General features: G+C 37.9%; 1 protein-coding gene across 6 annotated transcripts in view; it reads right to left on the reverse strand.

Annotated features, from left to right (window-relative positions):
• The window catches only part of FBXW11 (F-box and WD repeat domain containing 11), a 174,895-nt gene that overhangs the window by 50,222 nt on the left and 104,428 nt on the right, over positions 1-20,245 (reverse strand). The gene's annotated exons all lie outside the window — the stretch shown is intronic.

The following is a 20,245-nucleotide window of genomic DNA, read 5'->3' on the forward strand; positions in this document are numbered from 1 at the left end:
CTATTTGGTAAGGGTGTGTTGATTGACTATCTTTCTCTTGGGAACAATGAAATATCTAAAATCGAGAGACTCTTGACTTTCGACATTACACATGAGGCCCAGCAGATGGAGGTGGCTGAAAGACGTACTGACTGAGAAGTAGTTTGGCCAACAATGGCGTACACATATAATTGAACACTGTGCTGCTGCAAAAAGGAACAAAGTTGTAGGGCATGCCATGATGTGAATGAACATGTGGGACATTTGGTGAGGCAAAATAAATCAGAAACAAAAAAAGAGCAAACAATGTATAGTCTCATATAGAAAATACTTATAAGAAAACAGGGGCCTAGACTGTTAATCTCTTATAGCAGTCACATTTAGTCTGGAACGCTAATTGTTATTTCTGGATTTTAAGGGGCTGTTTTATATATGTATAATATGGTATTTAGAGATGAGAACAAAGCCAATCAGGTCAGGATTAAGGTAATTTAGAATACAGGGGTAAGGAAGACATTGCCTGTATTTTAGAACTTCACCTACTCTTTGAGACCAAAGGAAGAAAGGTTTATTTTGTCAGAACCTAAATTTTCAGAAGCACATAATCTAACTCAATTTATCTGAATAGATCATTTAAACAATTCAGACAGAGGGAGCCCAGAATAAGAATGAGAGACTGTAATCCTGTACGGTTTAATATAATTTCTGGATACATCCCAGAGTATATTAAGCAGGTAATCAAAAAGTATTGGCAGGTGGGTGGGCCATGGTGGTTCAGCAGAGTTTTTGCCTGCCATGCTGGACACACAGGTTCGATTCCCTGTGTCTGCCCATGCAAAAAAAGAAAAAAGTGTGGACAAAGTCCCTCGAGGGATGGGAAAAAATATATGGAACTATTAAATTTTACCAATGGGAAAACCCCGGATACTGTCTCAAACATTAGGAACACCCAAATCAATAGGCCAAGCCCTTGATCTTGAGGCTTGCTCTTGTGAAGCTTATGTATGTAGCAGAGAAGCTCAGCCTACCTGTAAGTATGCCTAAGAGTCACCTCCAGAGAAGGTGTTACTCAGTTGTGGCTTCTCTCTCTCTAAGCCCAACTCTGCAAGTGAACCCACTGCCCTCCCCACTATGTGGGACATGACATCCAGGGACGAAAGTCTCCCTGGCGGCGTGGGAGATGACCCCTAGGATGAGTCTGGCTCTAGCACCATGAGATCAACAATGCCATCCTGATTAAAAGGGAGAAAAAAATGTAACAAATAAGGTATCAGTGGCTGAGGAGTTCAAATACAGTCAAGAGATACTCTGGATGTCAATCTTAGGAAAGCTTCAGTTAAACATTGCTACGATCCTAACTTGCCAACCCCCAACCAAACCATTCCTGCCAATCCTAAAGAATACCTAGGACACTATATAAGATTCTACCACAGGTTCCATGCACTAGGGTAACTTTCCAGAAACCTACAACCTCCAGGTTGGTCCCTGGACCGGATAACTGCTAAAGTGCAGAAGGGCCAGCCTTTCTAAAACATCAACTAGATTCATCCCCCTATCCCATATTACTGACAGCCCCTTCCAACATGAAAAAGTTAGAATGGTCATAGGCCAAATACCCCTAAAGAGTAGTTGCAATTTATTGCTTTTCTGTATATATATTTTTTTCACAAAAAAAGAAGGAAGAATATAATAGAGAAGATTTAAGAAATGAATATGACTGCTGAATCAACATATTCATACTTCTTTTGGTCTCCAGTGTCTTGGAGCAGCTAGAAGAAAAAATGAATAATCATGGAAGTATAACCCATACCAAACTTTAAAGTCTACTGTACAACTACTTGTTTAAAATGTACTTGGAAATTTACTGCTTTTTTGTATATATGTTATTTTTCACTAAAAAAAAAAAGATGACGTATTTAAAAATGCTGTACAAACAAATGTTCTCTTCAATTCTAAGAATGACTATTATTACAATGCTGATTATGGTCTCCAGGCCCTTCATGCACTAACTCTCCTACTCTGAACCAGATCTAGTACCCAAGCTATGGTCTTATGATGAAGACCACACTGGGACTACTACCTTTTTTTTTGTACTCATTGTTATATTACAGATAATGCAGTCAGATTGTATTTCCTTCATTTAATAGTCATATCACAACCAATTTATAAGATGGCAGTAAGTTAAAATAAAATCCTAGGCCTCTCCCTCAAGAACATATACTAAAACAAATTCCCCTAATTCTGTATTTATTCAGCTGGTTGGGGAGTTAGGGAACTGTCTCAGGAGAGAATTTATAACTCACCTTCAAAATTTTATCTGATATTCTCGCAAGCACTGGGGACTATAATTTAATAGGCTGAGCCCTCAATCTTTGTGCTTGCTCTTATAAAACTTATTCCTGCAAAGGAAACGCTAAGCCTACTTACAGTGTTACCTAAATGTCACTGTCAGAGAACCTCTTTTTTTGGCTTACATCTAAGACAACTCAGCAGGTGAACTCACAGCCCTCTCCCCGACATGGGACATGACCAAGGGTATAAATCTCCGGCAGTGTGGTAAATGACCCCTGGGAATGAGTCTGGACTCTGCAGCGTGGGATTGAGAAAGACTCCTTGACCAAAAGGAGGAAGAGAAATGAAACAAAATAAAATTTCAGTGGTTGAGAGATTTCAAACAGAGTCAAGAGGTCATTTTAGAGGTTATTCTCATACATTATATAGCTATCCCTTATTAGTTTTTAGTGTATTAGAACAGCTGGAAGAAAATACCTGAAATTGGTGAATTATAATTCAATAGCCCTGATTCTTGAAGATTATTCTATAACTAAATAACTTTTACAGTATGACCATGTGATTGTGAAAACCTTGTGGATGACACTCACTTTATTAAGTGCATGGACAGATAAGTAAAAAAAAAATAAAGACAAAAGATTAATTAATAATGGGGGATAAGGAGTACAGGATGCTTTGTGTGTTCTTTTTCTTTTTTTTTATTCTTATATGTATATTTTGGAGAAATGAAAGTGTTCAAAACTTTGGTAATGAATGCACAACTATATAATGATACTGTGAACTGCTGATTGTACGCTTTGGATGATTGTATAGTATGTGAATAAATCGCAATAAAATTGCAATAAAAATTTTTTATCTAATCCATTTATAGTGAGTTGAACTGTGTCCCATGAAAAGATAAATTCAAATGCTAATCCCTAGTACCTGTGAATGTGACCTTATTTGGAAATAGGGTCTTTGCAGATAAAATCAAGGTAAGATGAGGTCACACACTGGATTAGGGTAGATCCTAAATCCAATGCATAATATATTCATAAGACAAGGGGACAGTGAAATTTGGAAACAGAGAAATGGTGAGACAAACAGGAAAGAAGGCTGCCTGAAGGCAAGAGGCAGAGATTGGGCTGAAGCAGCTACAAATCAAGGAACGCTAGGAACTACCAGAAACCAGGAGAGAGGCACAGAACAGATTCACCCTTAGAGTCTCCACAAAGAACCAAGCTGGTCATATCAAGTACACCTTGATTTCAGATTTCTGGCCTCTAGAATTATGAAAGAATAAATTTTTGTTTTTAATTACCATTTTAATTAATCACCATTACCATTTCTAATTACAATGCTGTGTTAATTTGTTCCACAGCCCTAGGAGACTAACACAACATTCATTTCAGCCTCTATAATTCTGATCTTGCCATCCAAAAGAGTATTGCCCACCAGATGTGCGTGATGAGCATTGTCTTTATCCCAAGTGTTTGGCAAACATGTTAAATGGGTCACAACTAAGGACAGCAACCACAATAATGGACATTTCCTTTCAGGCAACCACTGATCCATGCATTAACACTTAGAGGGTACCAACACTGCAGCGGCGGTTCTGTAACCATTTGGGTGTACAATCTCATCCAGACTACAACTCTCTATTCAGTCCTCAGGGATATCTAGAAAAGCTTTGTCCCATGGAAAAACTTGCATCCTCATTATTTTTTGGACTTTGTAATCTGGTAACCTTATTCATAAAGTAAATGAGGTGAATTTGGCATGGTTACCCTTTGTATTCCCACTAGTGTTTACTTCTAGTATGTTGGTATTGCAATTTTTTGGTTTACAAACTGACATCAATTGCTTGGAATCTCTTTTTACACATATATAACCCATTTTCATTATTGGAAAATTATAAAATACATTAGTAAAAATCTCTAAATCTTTAAATCCCATCTTCCAGTGACAATCATTTTTAACATTCTGTACATATCCTTCTAGGCTTACAGACCTTATATAATTTTTTCTGATGTTGATTAACTTTTTAGAAATGTATTAATAATTCACTGTATTCCTGTGTATAAATACAGGGAAAATGACAGCGAAAGCTTCCTCCACATTTTCTTTCATTTTTGCTCCTGTTTCTATAGAAATAAAATGTTGTGCGTCAATTCATGTGGCTGTAAGGATAAAAGGCACTTGTTTTCTGGTAATCATATCTGTATGATTATAAAATAATCCTTTGAAAAGCCCTTTTTTTCTTTCAATTTTATTGATGTATACTCACACATCACACAAACCATCCAAAGTATACAATCACTGTCTCACAGTATCATCACATAGTTGTGCATACAATCCCATTATCAATTTATTTCACCTCATAGTTGTGTATCCATCATCATGATGTTTTTTAGAACATTTGTACCACTCCAGAAAAATAAGTGAAAAGAAAAAAGAAAAATCCCATACATGTCATACCCCTTACCCCCCTTCACTGACCCTATTGCTATCCACCCAATTTTTCCCCCTTTTCTACTCCAATTATTTATTTACTTTTTGTCCTTATTTTTTTTTTACTCATCTGTCTACAACCTATATAAAGGGAGCATCAGATACGAGTTTTTCACAATCACATGGTCACACTGAAAAAGTATATAGTTGTACAACAGTTTCCAGGAATCAGGGCTACTGGAATACAGTTCAACAGTTTCAGGTACTTCCTTCTAGCCAGTCCAATACACCATAAACTAAAAAGGGATATCTACATAATGCATAAAAATAACCTCCAGGATAACCTCTCTACTCTGTTTGAAACCTCTTAGTTACTGAAACTTTGTCTCATTCCTCTCTTCTCCCTTTTAGCTAAGAAGACTTTCTCAATCCCATGATGCCGGGTCCTGGCTCATACCTGGGAGTTATGTCCTATGTTGTCGAGGAGATTTACACCCCTGGGAGTCATGTTCCACACAGGGGCGAGGGCAGTGAGTTCATCTGCTGAGTTGGCTTACAGAGAGAGGCCACATCTGTGCAACAAAAGAGGTTCTCTGGGGATGATTCTCAGGCATAATTATAAGTAGGCTAACTTCTCCTTTGCACGAATAAGTTTCATAGGGGCAAGCCCCAAGATAAAGGGCTTAGCCTGTTAAATTGACTGTCCCCAGGACTTGCAAGAATATCAGGAATTCCTCAAATGGGGAAGCTGAATATTTCTTCCTTTCTCCTCAGTCCCCCAAGGGGACTTTACAAATACTTTTCATTTTCTGCCCAAATTACTATGGGATATACCGGGGCATCACACTAACCTGTACAAACCAACAAGCTCTCACACCCTATTCAAGACTCCACATACTTTTAGTGTTCAAATAAACTGACCATACAAGTTAAATTAGGTAATGCACTACTCAAAATATAAATTCTGTACCAAGTAAACATTTCTCCCTTTGGTCTCACACAAAAGTTGAAGTTTTGAAATATATACTATATCATCCTTTACCCTATATTCTGATATACCTTAGTCCTATCCAGCTCAGCTTCTTTCATATCTCTACTTGAAGTGTGATCACTTTTTCACTTTTTTTAACAGTTGCTGTATGGGATACATAGCTTCATATCTTCAGAGCTCTAACTTTGAGTCGCAGTTGTTATACAAACACTCAACGTCCAGGGAACAATCAGGTTATACACAAATAGCTCTGAATCACAGAAGTTAGAAAATACAGCTACAACTCGGAATAGATATTAACTGCTGTAAGAGCTTGCAATCTAGAAACCTTTATAATAGGCCCCAAACTGATAACTCATACTGTTGACTTCAATTCCCCAAGTTTGTATATTATAGTTAGTCCATATGAGTGAGGCATGATAATAATTGTCTTTTTGTTTCTAACATTTCATTCAACACACTGTCCTCAAGGTTCATTCACCTAGTTGCATGCCTCACAACGTTGTTACTGCCTGCAGCCACTCGGTAGTCTCTCGTACATGTATACACCACAGTCCCCGCTCCTCGGCTGATATTTTCTCAGGCGACTTCCATCCATTACAAATTATCAACACTGCTGCCATAAACACCAGTGTGCAAATGTCCATTCATGTTCCCACCCTCAGTTCCTCCGTATATATACGTAGCAATGGGGTTACAGGATCATATAGCAACCCCACCTCTAGACTCCTGTGGAATCACCACACTGCCCTCCAAAGGGGTTCTACTACTCTGCTTCCCAACCAACACTGAATAGGTACATCTCTTTCTCCACATTTCCTTCAGTATTTTTATCTCTCTGTTGATTTTTAAACATTTTGTTTGCACATCATACAATTCAACCTGAGTAAAAAAGTCAATGGTTCCTGATATTAGCACATACCTATGACTTTGTCACCACAATCTATATGAGGATGTCTCCTTTCCTTCCACAAAGAATCCCACACCCCTCCCCCATATCTCCCACTTACTGACATTTAGTTTTGGCATGCTGCCTTTGTTATATTCAAGGGAAGCATGTTAAAATGTTCCTGTTAACTACAGACCCTAGCTTGCACTGATTGCATTTTTCCTCTGTACACCATCCCATTTTTAACACCCTGCAATACTGACATTCACTTGTTCTCCTTCATGCAAACACATTCTTATATTTAAGACATTTAATTACCATTACTGTCCACTCTAAGCATTCCTAAATGATACCACCTCAATCCTTTTCTTCCATCTTTCCTTTTGGTGAAATACATGCCCCCAGCCATTCTCCCTCAACCATACTAATATTCAGCTTCATTGAGTGTACTTACATTATTGTACTACCATCAGATAATATTGTGTTATCCATTTCTGAATCTTTTACAATCAGTCCTATTGCACATTCTGTACTCCTTCAGCACCAAGTGTTCAATCTCTCCCCTCTTTCTACCTTCTGATAACCTATATTCTTAACTTTAAATCTCAAAGTTCACTCATTAATGTCAATTCATATTAGCAAGACGATACAGTACCTGCCCTTTTGTTTCTGGCTAATCTCCATCTGCATAATTATGCAGATCATCTACATTGTTACACACTTCATGACTTTATTCTGTCTTACAGCTGTATATTCCAGTATGTATATACCACAGCTCTTACAGCTGCATATTCCATTGTATGTATATACCACAGCTTGTTTAGCCACTTGTCCATTCATGGACATTTGGGCTGTTACCATCTCTTGGCAATAGTAAATAATGCCCCTATAAACATCAATATGCAAATGTCACTTTGTGTCATTGCCTTCAGTTCCATATGCCTAGTAATGGGAGTGCTGGATCATATGGCAATTCTATACTTAGCTTCCTGAGGACCCACCAAACTGCCTTCCAGACCATTTTATATTTCCATCAAGAGTAGAGAAGTGTGACTTTTTCTTCACATCCATGCCAGCACTTAGTGTTTTCTGTTTTGTTTTTTTTTCTTGATAATGCTCATTATAGTAGGTGTCAGATGATATATGATTGTGGTTTTGATTTGCATTTCCCTAATACCAGTGAAGTTGAGCATCTTTTCATATGCCTTTCAGCCATTTGTATTTCCTCTTCTGAAAAGTGTTCATTCATGTCTTTTTTCCCATTTTTTTTATTGTGTAGTTTGTCCTTTTGTTGTTGAGTTGTAGAATCTCTTTATATATCCAGGATATTAAACCCTTATCTGATATGTGGTTTCCAAAATTGTCTCCCATTGAATAGGCTGCCTTTTTATTTTCCTGGCAAAGTTCTCTGATGCACAGAAGTGTTTAATTTTGACGAGATCCCATTTATCTATTTCTTTCCTCACTGCTTGCTCTTTGAGTGTAAGATCTAGGAAACTAACTCTTATCACAAGATTTAAGAGCAATTTCCATATATTTTCTTCTAAAAGTTTTATGGTCTTAGCTCTAATGGTCTTTGATCCACTTTGAGTTGATTTTTGTATAGGGTGTGAGATATGGGCCCTCTTTCATTCTTTTGCATATGGATATCCAGTTAGCCAAACATCATTTACTGAAGAGGCTGCACTATCCCAGATGGGCTGGCTTAACTGTCTTTAACAAAGATCAATTGTCCATTTTTGAGAGAGTCTATTTCTGATCCCTCAATTTAATTTGATTGGTCAATATAGCTATCTTTATGCCAGTACCATGCTGTTTTGACCACTGTAGCTTTGCAATATGCTTTCAAGTCAGATAGTGTGAGTCCTACGACTTCATTTTTCTTTCTCAAGATATTTTCAGCTACTTAAGGCATCCTACCCTTCCAAATAAATTTGGTTATTGGTTTTTCTATTTCTGCAAAGTAAGTTCTTGGGATTTGAATTGGTATTGAATGGAATCTATAAATCAATTTGGAGAACAGACATTTTAACTATATTTAGTCTTCCAATCCATGGACTCATATGCCCTTCCATTTATTTAGGTCTTCCATGATTTCTTTTAGCAATTTCTTGTAGTTTTCTGTGTATAGGTCTTTTGTATCCTTAGTTAAATTTATTCTAAAATACTTGATTCTTTTGTGGTTGCTACTGTACACGGAATTTTTTTTCTTGGTTTCCTCCTCAAACTGCTCATTATTAGTGTACAGAAACACTACTGATATTTGGGTGTTAATCTTGTACCCTGTCACTTTGCTGTACTGATTTATTTGCTGTAGTAGCTGTGCTGTAGATTATTCAGAATTTTTGACATATGGTATCATGCCTTCTGCAAACAGTGAGAGTTTCACTCCTTCCTCTCCAATTGAGTAGGCTTATTTCTTTTTCTCATTAATTGCTCTGGGTGGAACTTCCAGCACAATGAATATCAGTGGTGACATCCTTGTCTGGTTTCTGATCTTAGAGGGAATGCTTTCAGTCTTTCCCCACTGAGGATGATGCTAGCTGTGGGTTTTTCATATATTCCTTTTATTGCGTTCAGGAAGTTCTCTTCTATTCCTATCCTTGTTTTCATCAAGAAAGGATGTTGAATTTGAAAAAATGCCTTTTCTGCTTTGATGGAGATGATCATGTGGTTTTTCCACTTTGATTTATTGATGTAGTGCATCACATTAATTGATTTTCTTATGTTGAACCAGTCTTGGATACCTGCAATAAATCCCACTTGGTCATGCTGTACAATTCTTTAAATGTACTGCTGTATTCAATTTACAAGTATTTTCTTGAGGATTTTTGTATTTATATTCATTAGAGATTGGTCTGTAACTTTCTTTTCTGGTAGTATCTTTGTCTGGCTTTGATATTAGGGTAATGCTGGCTTCATAGAATGAGTTAGGTAGCTTTCCATCCTTCACCTGTTTAAAACTGTTCTGTACTACAGAAAAGCCATGTCCTTTAATCCTCATTTGATATTGCTGGGTGGGATCTTTTTCATTGTTTCCATGGAAATGTGACCCACTCAATTGGGGGTGGTCACTTGATTAGGTGGTTTCAATGGAGATGTGTCTCTACCCACTCAAGGTGGGGTTGCTTATTGGAGCCCTTTAAGAGGGAATCATTTTGGAAAAAGTTTCAGTGCCAACAGAGCCCACATAGCCAGAGACCTTTGGAGATTAAAGAAAATTTCCCCAGGGAAGCCACTGAAGAAGTCAGGAGAGAGAGCTAGCAGACTTCACCATGTGCCTTACAGCTGACAGAGGTATTCCAGATTGTATAAGCCTTTCTTGAGTGATGGTAATCTCTTGCTGGGACCTTAATTTGGAGACATTTTTACAACCTTAGACCTGTAAACTTGCAACTTAATAAATTCCCCTTTTTAAAAGCCTTCCACTTTTTGGTATACTGCATTCTGACAGCTTTAACAAACTAAAACATCTCCTCTTCGATTTTTTTAAGAGTTTGAGCAGGACTGGTATTAATTCCTCCTGGAATGCTTGGTAGAATTCACATGTGAAGCCATCTGATCCTGGACTTTTCTTTTTTGGGAGCTTCTTGATGACTGATTCAATCTCTTTATTTGTGATTAGTTTGTTAAGGTCATCTGTTTCTTCTAGAGTCAATGTTGGTTATTCATGCTTTTCCAGGAAGTTGTCCATTTCATCTACGTTGTCTACTCTATTAGTACATAGTTGCTCCTAGGATCCTTTCATTTTGTCCTTTATTTCTACAGGGTCAGTGTTTATGTCTTTTCTTCCATTTCTGATTTTATTGATTTACATCTTTTTTTTTTTTGTCAACCTAGCAAAGGATGCATCAATTTTACTGATTTTCTCAAAGAACCAACTTCTGATTTTGCTGACTTTCTCTATTGTTTTCACATTCCCAAATTCATTAATTTTTGCTCCAATATTCGCTATTTCTCTCTTCTGTTTACTTTGGGGTTAGTTTGCTGTTCTTTCCCTACTTCTTTCAGGTGAATGGTTAATTCCTTGATTTTTGCTCCTTCTTTTTTAATATTGGCATTAAGGGTAATAAATTTCTGTCTTTGCTGTAGTTCATAAATTTTGATATGTGTTTTCATTTTCATTTGCCTTGAGATAGCTACTGATTTCTTCTGTAATTTCTTCTTTGACCCACTAGTATTTTAGAGTGTGTTGTTTATATAGTCTTTCCCAGAAACTTTGACTATTTATGTGACACCTGAGACTTACAGTTAGAGCTCTGAAGCTATGAAAGTCAGCAGTACTTCACACAGGAACTGCTTAAAAAGTTGAAGAAGTGATCAGACATTGAGTAGAGACATGAATGAAGCTGATCTGGATAGGACTCAGGTATGTCAGCAGGCTAGGGAAAGGATGATATTGTCCATATTTTAAAACTTCAACTGTGTGAGACTAAAGGGAGAGATGTTTATTTGATGCAAAATTTATATTATAGGTAGTGCATTTCCTAATTTAACTTGTATGGTAAGTTTGGTTGAACACCATAAACACATGAAATCTTGAACAGGGCATGAGATTTTGTTGGTTTGTACTGGTTAGTGTGATGCTCCAATAAATCCTAAAGTGATTCGGACAGTGAATGAAGAAGTATTTGCAAATTACCCTTGGGGGAATAGGGAGAAAGGGAGGAATATTCAATTTTCCCATTTGGAGAATTTCTGATATTCTTCCAAGTAGTGGGTACAACCAAATCAATAGTCCAAGCCCTTGATCTTGGGATTCGTTCCTATGAAACTTATTCCTGCACAGGTTAGGCTAAGCCTACTCAAAATTAGGTCTAAGAGTCACCTCCAGAGAACCTCTTTTGTTACTTAGATGTGGCCTCTCTCTCAAAGCCAACACAGCAAGTGAACTCATTGCCCTCCATCCTTACATGGGACATGACAACCAAGGGTGGAAATCTCCCTGGCAATGTGGGACAGAAATCCTGGTATGACCTGGGACCTGGCACCAAGGGATTGAGAAAACCTTGACCAAAACGGGAAGAGACAAAGGAGAAAAAAATAAAGTGTCAGTAGCTGAAAGATTTCAAACAGCGTCAAGAGTTTATCCTAGAGGTTATTCTTATGCATTATACAGATATCCCTTTTTAGTTTATGGTATACTGGAGTGGCTAGAGAGAAGTACCTGGAAATGTAAAGCTGTGTCCCAGTACACTTGTTTCTTGAAGATGACTGTATAATGATATAGCTTTTACAATGTGACTGTGTGATTGTGAAAACCTTGTGTCTGATGCTCTTTTTATCTAAGGTAATGTACAGATGAGTAAAAAAAATGGTTAAAAAATAAACAAACAACAGGGGGGACAAAGGTTAGAATGAATTGGGTAGATGGAAATACTAGTGGTCATTGAAAGGGAGGGGTAAAAGGTATGGTATGGTTGAGTTTTTTCTTTTTTATTTATTTTTCTGGAGTGATACAAATGTTCAAAAATGATCATGGTGATGAATGCATAACTATGTGATGATATTGTGAGCCACTAATTGTACACCGTGTATGGAATGTTTGCATGTTAAGAATGTTTATATGTTAAGTTTTATCAATAAATATATACTTATGTATATAAAGAATGTGTAGTTTAGCCTACATAAATCCGTAAATTCTCTGGCCTGCTATGGATTTCCAACTTCATTCCATTATGATCCGAGAAAGTATTTTGTACAATTTCAATCTTTTTAAATTTATTGAGACTCGCTTTGTGACCCAGCATATGGTCTATCCTTGAGAAGGCTCCATGAGCACTAGAGAAAAATGTGTATCCTACTGTTGTGGGGTATAAACGTTCTGTAAATGTTAAGTCCAGTTTATTTATTATACTATTCAAAATCTGTTTCCTTATTGATCCTCTGTCTAGATGTTATATCCATTAATGAGAGTAGTAAAGTCTCCAACTATTACTACTGTTAGAGGTGTCTACTTCTCCCTTCAGTGTTGTCAGTGTTTGCCTCATGTATTTTGGGGCACTCTGGCTTGGTGTGCTTCCTGTTGTCATTAAATTCCTTGAGACCCTGCTCATACTTTTCTATTCTTTTTCTATCTGTTCTTTTGTGTATAGGATTTCAGATGTCCTGTCCTCTAGTTCATTAATCCCTCATTCTGCCTCTTCAAATCGGCTGTTGTAGTACTCCCTTGTTTTTCATCTCTTCTATTGTACTTTTTATTCCCATAAACTCTGCCATTTGTTTTTTCAAGCTTCTGAGTTCCTTGTTATATTCACCCAATGTCTTCTTTATATCCTTCATCTCTTTTGCCATATCTTCCCTCAACTTGTTGATTTGATTTTTTATATGGTTTTTGCATGTCTGTTCGAACATCCTTAATCGGCTGTTTCAACTTCTGCATTTCACTTGAAATTGGTTTCTCCCTTTGGGCCATATCTTTGATTTTCTTAGTATGGGTTGTTATTTTTTTACTGGTGTCTAGACATTTGATTTCCCTGATTAGTTTTTTGGATGTCATTTTACCTGGGGTTTCCTTGTTGGTTGGTGTGCTGGTTTGAAAGTATTATGTACCCCAGAAAAGCCATATTTTACTCCTGATTCAATACTGCAGGTTGGGAAACATTTGATTAGATTATTCATGACATACATGTGACACACTCCATTGTGGGTGTGATCAATGATCAGAAGATGTGACTCCACCCATTCCAAGTGGGTCTTGATTAGTTTACAGGAATCCTCTGAAAGAGGAAACATTTTGGAGGAGTCAGAAATGACAAAAATAAGAGAGCTGACAGAAACTTTACAGCAGAGCTGACAGAGATGCAGACATGTGGAGAACAGAGACATGGTTGTTTAGAGATGCTTGCAGCCCAGCAGACGTTGCCATGAGATGTTAAGCATGTCAGTTTCTGGAGTCAAGGGAAGCCAAGAGTTGAAAGCCAGCCCTGGAGAAGTGAAGTGAGGAACCCCCAAAGGAACAGAGGCTAAAAGAAATGGAGCCCAGGAGCAAGGGCCCAGCAGATGCTAGCCACGTGACTACTCAGCTGACAGAAGTGTTCCTGACCCATCAGCCTTTGCTGAGTGAAGGTAAACCTCTTGTTGGTGCCTTAATTTGGACACCTGAACTTCCTTAGAAATGTAACTTGTAACCTATTAGATTCCCCTTTATAAAAGCAGTTCCATTTCTGATACACTGCATTTCGGCAACTTTCAAACTAGCACAGTTGGCTTTCTTCTCCATCCTTTGGCATTCAGTTCAACTTATTCTAAACCCCTAGCCTAGCTTCTGTTTAACTGATCAGAATTTTCTAGCTCATTTTTCTGGTTCTTGCCCTGCCTATATAGACTCTTTTTTTGAGGAGGGTCTCCTCAGGTATGATCGACCCCAGTCAGATCTTCCCAGACCAGAAAGGCCCTTATCTCAAGGTAACTGAAATCAGTAACAAGTTCCCTAAGGGTGAGACCCAGCAGGTAGTCAGGCTTTCCTATGAAGCCTCTAGACTTGGTGCTTTTACTATTCTGCCTAGCAGGTAGCTCCTGACAGCTGCAGCTTCCCATCAGTGTAAAGCAAGGGGTGCTTTTAATTCTCAGCAGCCTTTCTCTGACAGTGGTGGGGTTGAGACACAGGCTGAGGTAGACGGCAGGCTTCAGGCTGCTTCTGTATTCCAGCCCCTGGGGCCTGAATTCCCTGAAAGAGGGTAGCCACCTGAGCTGGGCCCCACCCTCCTTTTCTTAGGGGAAAATATATTCCTTAGGGAATTATTCCCATACGCCTGAGTAGTTATCTTTGATTCTCATACATGCCTTAATTTCTCCCTTGCCTGGGACAGTGCTGAAGCCTGAGAGTGCTTACAGTTCTATCTAAGAAATTTTTTAAAAAGAGAGACAAAGGGGGTGAAAAAAGCCTTTTCAGAACAGGACCCCAGCTTCCTGGGTTTGCCAATGAAGAGCTGGAGTTGGTATATGCCACTATGTATCCCCAGGCTCTATGTGCCCTCCTTTTCTTGGGGCCCGGCATTTTTCCAGTATTTTGTACTGTTCAATTCAAAATACCTCTCTTTTGTTTTGTTTTGTTTTTCCCCCCTCCATCAGCCCCATCCCTTCTTTGCAGGGAGGGGAAGGGAGGCAAAACTCCTGGCTCCTTTAGTGCTAACTCCAGGTTTATCTGTGTTCAGGGCCTGCTTTCAGCTCCAAATTTGTTAATTCTGCAATCAGAGCTTGGCTGAGTTACCTTCCTTGCTCCTAGTAGGGTCTGTTTCTTTTCCCCTCTGGAACCAGACTGCTCTGTCCATGGCTTACCAGTTGCCCTGGAGAACGAACTAAATTCCACATCTTACTATGCCACCAAATTTGCTGATTAACTTTCAATACTCTCTTGAAGAGTTCTGCTAGAATCTCCTAATGTAACTTATGTTGACAGCTTGATTGAACACCATAAGTACTTGGAATCTTGGGTAGGAAATGAGATTTTGTTGGTTTGTCCAGAGTGATGCCCCAATAAATCCCAGAGTGATTTGATCAGTGAGTAGAAAAGTATTTGCAAAGTCCCCTTTGGGGAATGGTGAGAACAGGGAGAAATTCAACTTCCCCAAGTTGAATTCTTGATATTCTCACAAGCAGTGGGGACAATCAAAGCTATAGGCTGAGCCCCCAGTCTTGGGGTTTGTTCATGTGAAACTTAACCCCACAAAGGATAGGTCAAGCCTACTTAAAATTTAGGCCTAAGAGTCACCCCCAAGAGAGCCTCTTCTGGTGCTCAGATGCGGCCTCTCTCTCCAGCCAACATAACAAGCAAACTCACCACCCTCCCCCTGTCTACGTGGGACATGACTCCTAGGGGTGTGGACCTTCCTGGCAATGTGGGACAGAAATCCCAGAATGAGCTGAGATTCAGCATTAAGGGATTGAGAAAACCTTCTCGACCAAAAGGGGGAAGAGGGAAATGAGACAAAGTGTCAATGGCTGAGAGATTCCAAACAGAGTCGAGAAGTTATCCTGGAGGTTATTCTTACGCATTAAGTAGATATCACCTTGTTATCCAAGATGTAATGGAGAGGCTGGAAGGAACTGCCTGAAAATGTAGAGCTGTGTTCCAGTAGCCATGTTTCTTGATGATGACTGTATAATGATACAGCTTTCACAATGCGACTGAGCGATTGTGAAAACCTTGTGTCTGATGCTCCTTTTATCTACCTTGTCAACAGATGAGTAGAACATAGGGAATAAAAATAAATAATGGGGGAACAAATGTTAAAATAAATTTAGTTTGAAATGCTAGTGATCAATGAAAGGGAGGGGTAAGGGGTATGGTATGCAAAATTTTTTTTTTCTGTTTTTGTTTTATTTTTCTGTTGTCTTTTTATTTCTTTTTCTGAATTGATGCAAATGTTCTGGGAAATGATCATGATGAATATGCAACTATGTGGTGATAGCGTGAATTGCTGAGTGTATGTGTTGGGAATGTTTGTGTTTCTTTCTTGTGATTTTTTAATTAATAAAAAACTTTAAAAATATATTTTTATATTTATATTATTAATTACACTTCATTGTCCACCACAGGGCTCACTGTGTTATACAGTCCATGTTTTATCCTCTAGCTTTCCTTCTAGTGACATATTTGACTCTAAACTTTCCCTTTCAACCAGAATCACACATTTCATTCAATGATATTAATTACAATCTCCATATTGTGCTACTACCACCTCTATACATTTCCAAACAGTTAAATTCACCCTAGTTAAAAATTCTGGGCGGGCCATGGTGGCTCAGCAGGCACAGTTCTCGCCTGTCATGCTGGAGACCCATGTTCAAGTCTTGACACCTGCCCATGACAAAAAAACAAACATACAAACAAACAAAAACTGCGCATATTAAGCATCAGCTCCTCATTCTCTACGCTCCTTAAATGTTTTTTTTTTCCAAAGAACAGGAAACACACTGCCTCTGTTTGGCACCTTAGGGTAGCTACCCCAAGGAGTTATGCAGACCATGTAACTTACTGGCTTCAAGTCTATTCAGGACAAAGAGATTACTGAAGAAGGTAATCCATTTGCCCAGACTAAAAAGTACTTTGAGGTGTTAAAACTAAGCATTTTCTTAAGTACTAATGTCTGGCTCTCATTACTCTACAGCTGAGAGACTTCCCCATCTCCCAATGCTAGCCCCTAAACAAGGCAACAAGAGGACCACATTATGGCCTAAGAGAAAACAAGGCAGGAATTCTGCACACACACTGCTGAAGTGCTGCTGTTGCTAATTATAGGCACCATATGAAGGTCTGGAAAAATTTCAATAATAAATTAAAACAATTAAAAGGCAGAAATTTCAAAGTTCCATATGTAAATAACAATGTATCAAAATGAAATTCAAATGTGTAATGTTACTCCAATGCCCTTGACTATATAGCCAGTTTTAACACAGCTGCTTAGATCATACAATTACAGAAACTTTTATTTTAGAAGTGCATTTCAAAGAGCAGCTGCAAAGAAACTTCCTTCCTCACCCACCCCTGCTGTCCACCCCCCCTTCCGAGTCACAGATCTAGTTGCAAAATTTGAAGTTAGTAACCTTTTAAAAGAAAAATGATTCCATTGCTGACAGCAACAGTCTATCAATGGACACATTTGACTTGAAATATACTGACTGAAGAATTCAGACAGAAATGAAGTGAAAAGATGTTCAGGTCACAAAGTCCAAAACCTATTTCCACAAAACATTCAGGAAACAAAACAACAAAGTGGCACACACACCTATATGATGTCAGAATGAATCAGTTTGGAAATCAGTGGGTGAATAACTAAAACTTCCTAGCAATAAATCTTATTACCTCTAGAGAAGCAGGTGTTTCCTGCTTCACTGGGCTCTTTTTTTAAGCCACCATCCTCAGACTACCCACTACAATCCCAGGCATACTATATACATTGTTTTACTCCTCACAATATTTCCATGGAATACTATTATTACTCTCATGCACATGAGGAAACTGAGGCTCCAAAATGTGGAATCACACAGGACTAGGATTCAAGTTAGATTCAGATCTAACACTCAGGCTCTTTCCACTCTGTCATGCTGGGCTTTTGTCCCTGCATCCAGCCTGAAGTCTTAGCTATGCTCTTCCACATCTTTTGATCTCACATCTGCATTACATAATGACTTGTCATCCTTTCTTGGTAAGACAAATGAATAAATTATAGCCAGGAGGTTAAGGGTTTCAAATTCTTAATTGCTTAGACACCTCACCCAAACTGATCACCAATGCTTATCATCTTTTTTGAAGTACAATCTTGCCTCTACTTTAAATGGGATACATTTTCCCTTTAACAACAGTTCTTACAAACCACAAACTTAGCCGGCAGCAATTGACACTGCAGACTAAACATTTACCATGATTTTTAGAAAAGCATATCATAATTATCACTTTTTCCACTGAACCAAAAGGAGCCAAAGACCACAAACACTTTCCATTTTCTCTATACTGACAGGTACAATATTCACAGTAAACATTTAAAAGCCTAAACTATAGATAATTCTATAGAATTATGGAATCAAAAGAAATCTTGACTGTCGATTTCAGCAGAGTAAAAATTCGAGCTCAAGAACATCCACAGTAAAAATTAAACACCAAACTAGAATAATGATTCATAAAGTCACTCCACACATTGTTAAATCTAAGTATGAACAAAAACATGGACTTATTTTTCTCCTAATGCTCTTAAGGAAGGGTCTGTGTAAAGGAAATAATGCCAGGTTTAATAGAAGTTACTAGACACTAACTAACACAATCAACTAGGCCAGCTTGTCCCCAGATATTAGATTCATATGTATGATATATACTGACATATGTATATATGTTCAGATCAAATCCTGTTAAAACAAATACCACTTTAACAAAAATATTTCCACATCCCTGCCAATGGTCCATTCATTTCATGTAATATTCAATACCACAGAATTTCACTTTAACAGAGATATGGACAATACCTTAAAATTCACTGTAATGAAAACTGAATTGTATGCAATTATACTAACCATATTTATACACATAACACATGTTCATCTGTTCTGTCTCTTCTCCAAGACTACACTCCCCAAAGAAGGGACTGACTCTGAGCTATATTCTGAAAACCAAGAGAACTTCAACAGTGCCACCTCGTGGATATTCTATAAATACAAGGTGAATTCCCTGGCACTCTGAAACACTTGAGAGCAAATAAAACCAAAAAAGTGGAAAGCTGACAATGAAACAATAAACAGATATGTTTGGGAAGCATGGAGCCATAACCTCATTTAGTTAAAAGCACTTAAGAGGAACAAATACAATCATCAACTTAAAAAAAACTACAATGTCTTTTCTTGGTGTGAGACGCAGTCTGATGCAACATAAAGTCTTAGACAATTTTGCTTCTGAGTTCTGGCAGTGCACACAGGGAAGAGTGACACCATATGTGTACTTCAATGTAGTTAGAATTCTCATAGCTTCTCTCTCTCTCTCTCATAATTAAAAGCATTTCTCTTTCTCTCTCTCTCATAACTAAAAATGAGTATTACTGAAAAGATATTCAACACTCAGGGCCAATTTAAGAAATTTTTCAGAGTACTCTTAACTATAAATGATTTTAGCCTGGCACTAAATTCTGAACCAACCCATCCATCTTCTCCCCGTCATTACCACAAGAGGTATGATCTTGGACATTTCATCTACTTTCTCTGATATTCTGCCTCCTTATCCACACAGTGAGAAACAGGACTAAGTGACAGCTGTAAGCACTATGATTCTAGAAAGAGAGAACTTACAGTTTACTCTTTCAGAGACACTAATGGAAGAAATGCGGCAAGTAGTGATGCATTTCAGCATAAAAACAGTAAGAGAGTCAAAATTTTCTATACTAACTCTCAAGTATCCTTAAACACTTCCATTGTACAAAATCAATTTACAAGTTTTGAAAAAGGGATTAGAAATCAGAAGTTGGTCTGTCAATTTGCAGCCTTATATTTCAGGCTTGGGAACAAGCCAGGTCCCATTTGCTGTATAAATACTTGGAGCGTGGAGTCCTGATCACTGGAAATCACAGAAAGGTCAAGGGAAGAGCTTCTCTTTAAGGAAGCATCTAGTAGATCTATTGAGGACAGGGCTAGTGACAAAGGAATGGTTCATCCCTGGCTATTTCTAAGCCTACCCAAGCATGGCAGTTGTGACCTCCAGACTGACCACTTCAGAGGAAATGTTTTGGCCATCGTACTTTTCAGGAATGAAATCTCTATATGTAACCTAGCCAATTTTAAATCTAAAAGAGAAAAGGAAAGCAGAAAGAAAGGTAGAAAGAAAAAACAGAGAAGGGGAAAAAAAAAGAGAACAGAGTGATCAAAGAGCAAATAAACTTACCAAGGCAGCAGACAGTGTTATGTGTGTGACGGTGTACCTGTATGTGCGTGCAAGAAAGATGGGGGTAGGATAGTGATGGAGAGGATGCAGAAACAAGTTTTGAGAAATGTAATAAAACAACACTATAGTTTTCCCAAATTATTTGCCATTTAGCTAAGTGTCACTTCAGATACAACTGAGCATCCTAAACTTTGGGACACTTCCCATATATAAATACTATAGGAAAAATAATCTCATATTTATATTTTTTTAATTCCTATAAAGTATAGATTGTATATAGACTATATTAAAATAAAAATAT

Source organism: Tamandua tetradactyla, chromosome 20 (assembly GCF_023851605.1).
Source record: "Tamandua tetradactyla isolate mTamTet1 chromosome 20, mTamTet1.pri, whole genome shotgun sequence".
Taxonomy (NCBI): Eukaryota; Metazoa; Chordata; class Mammalia; order Pilosa; family Myrmecophagidae; genus Tamandua; species Tamandua tetradactyla.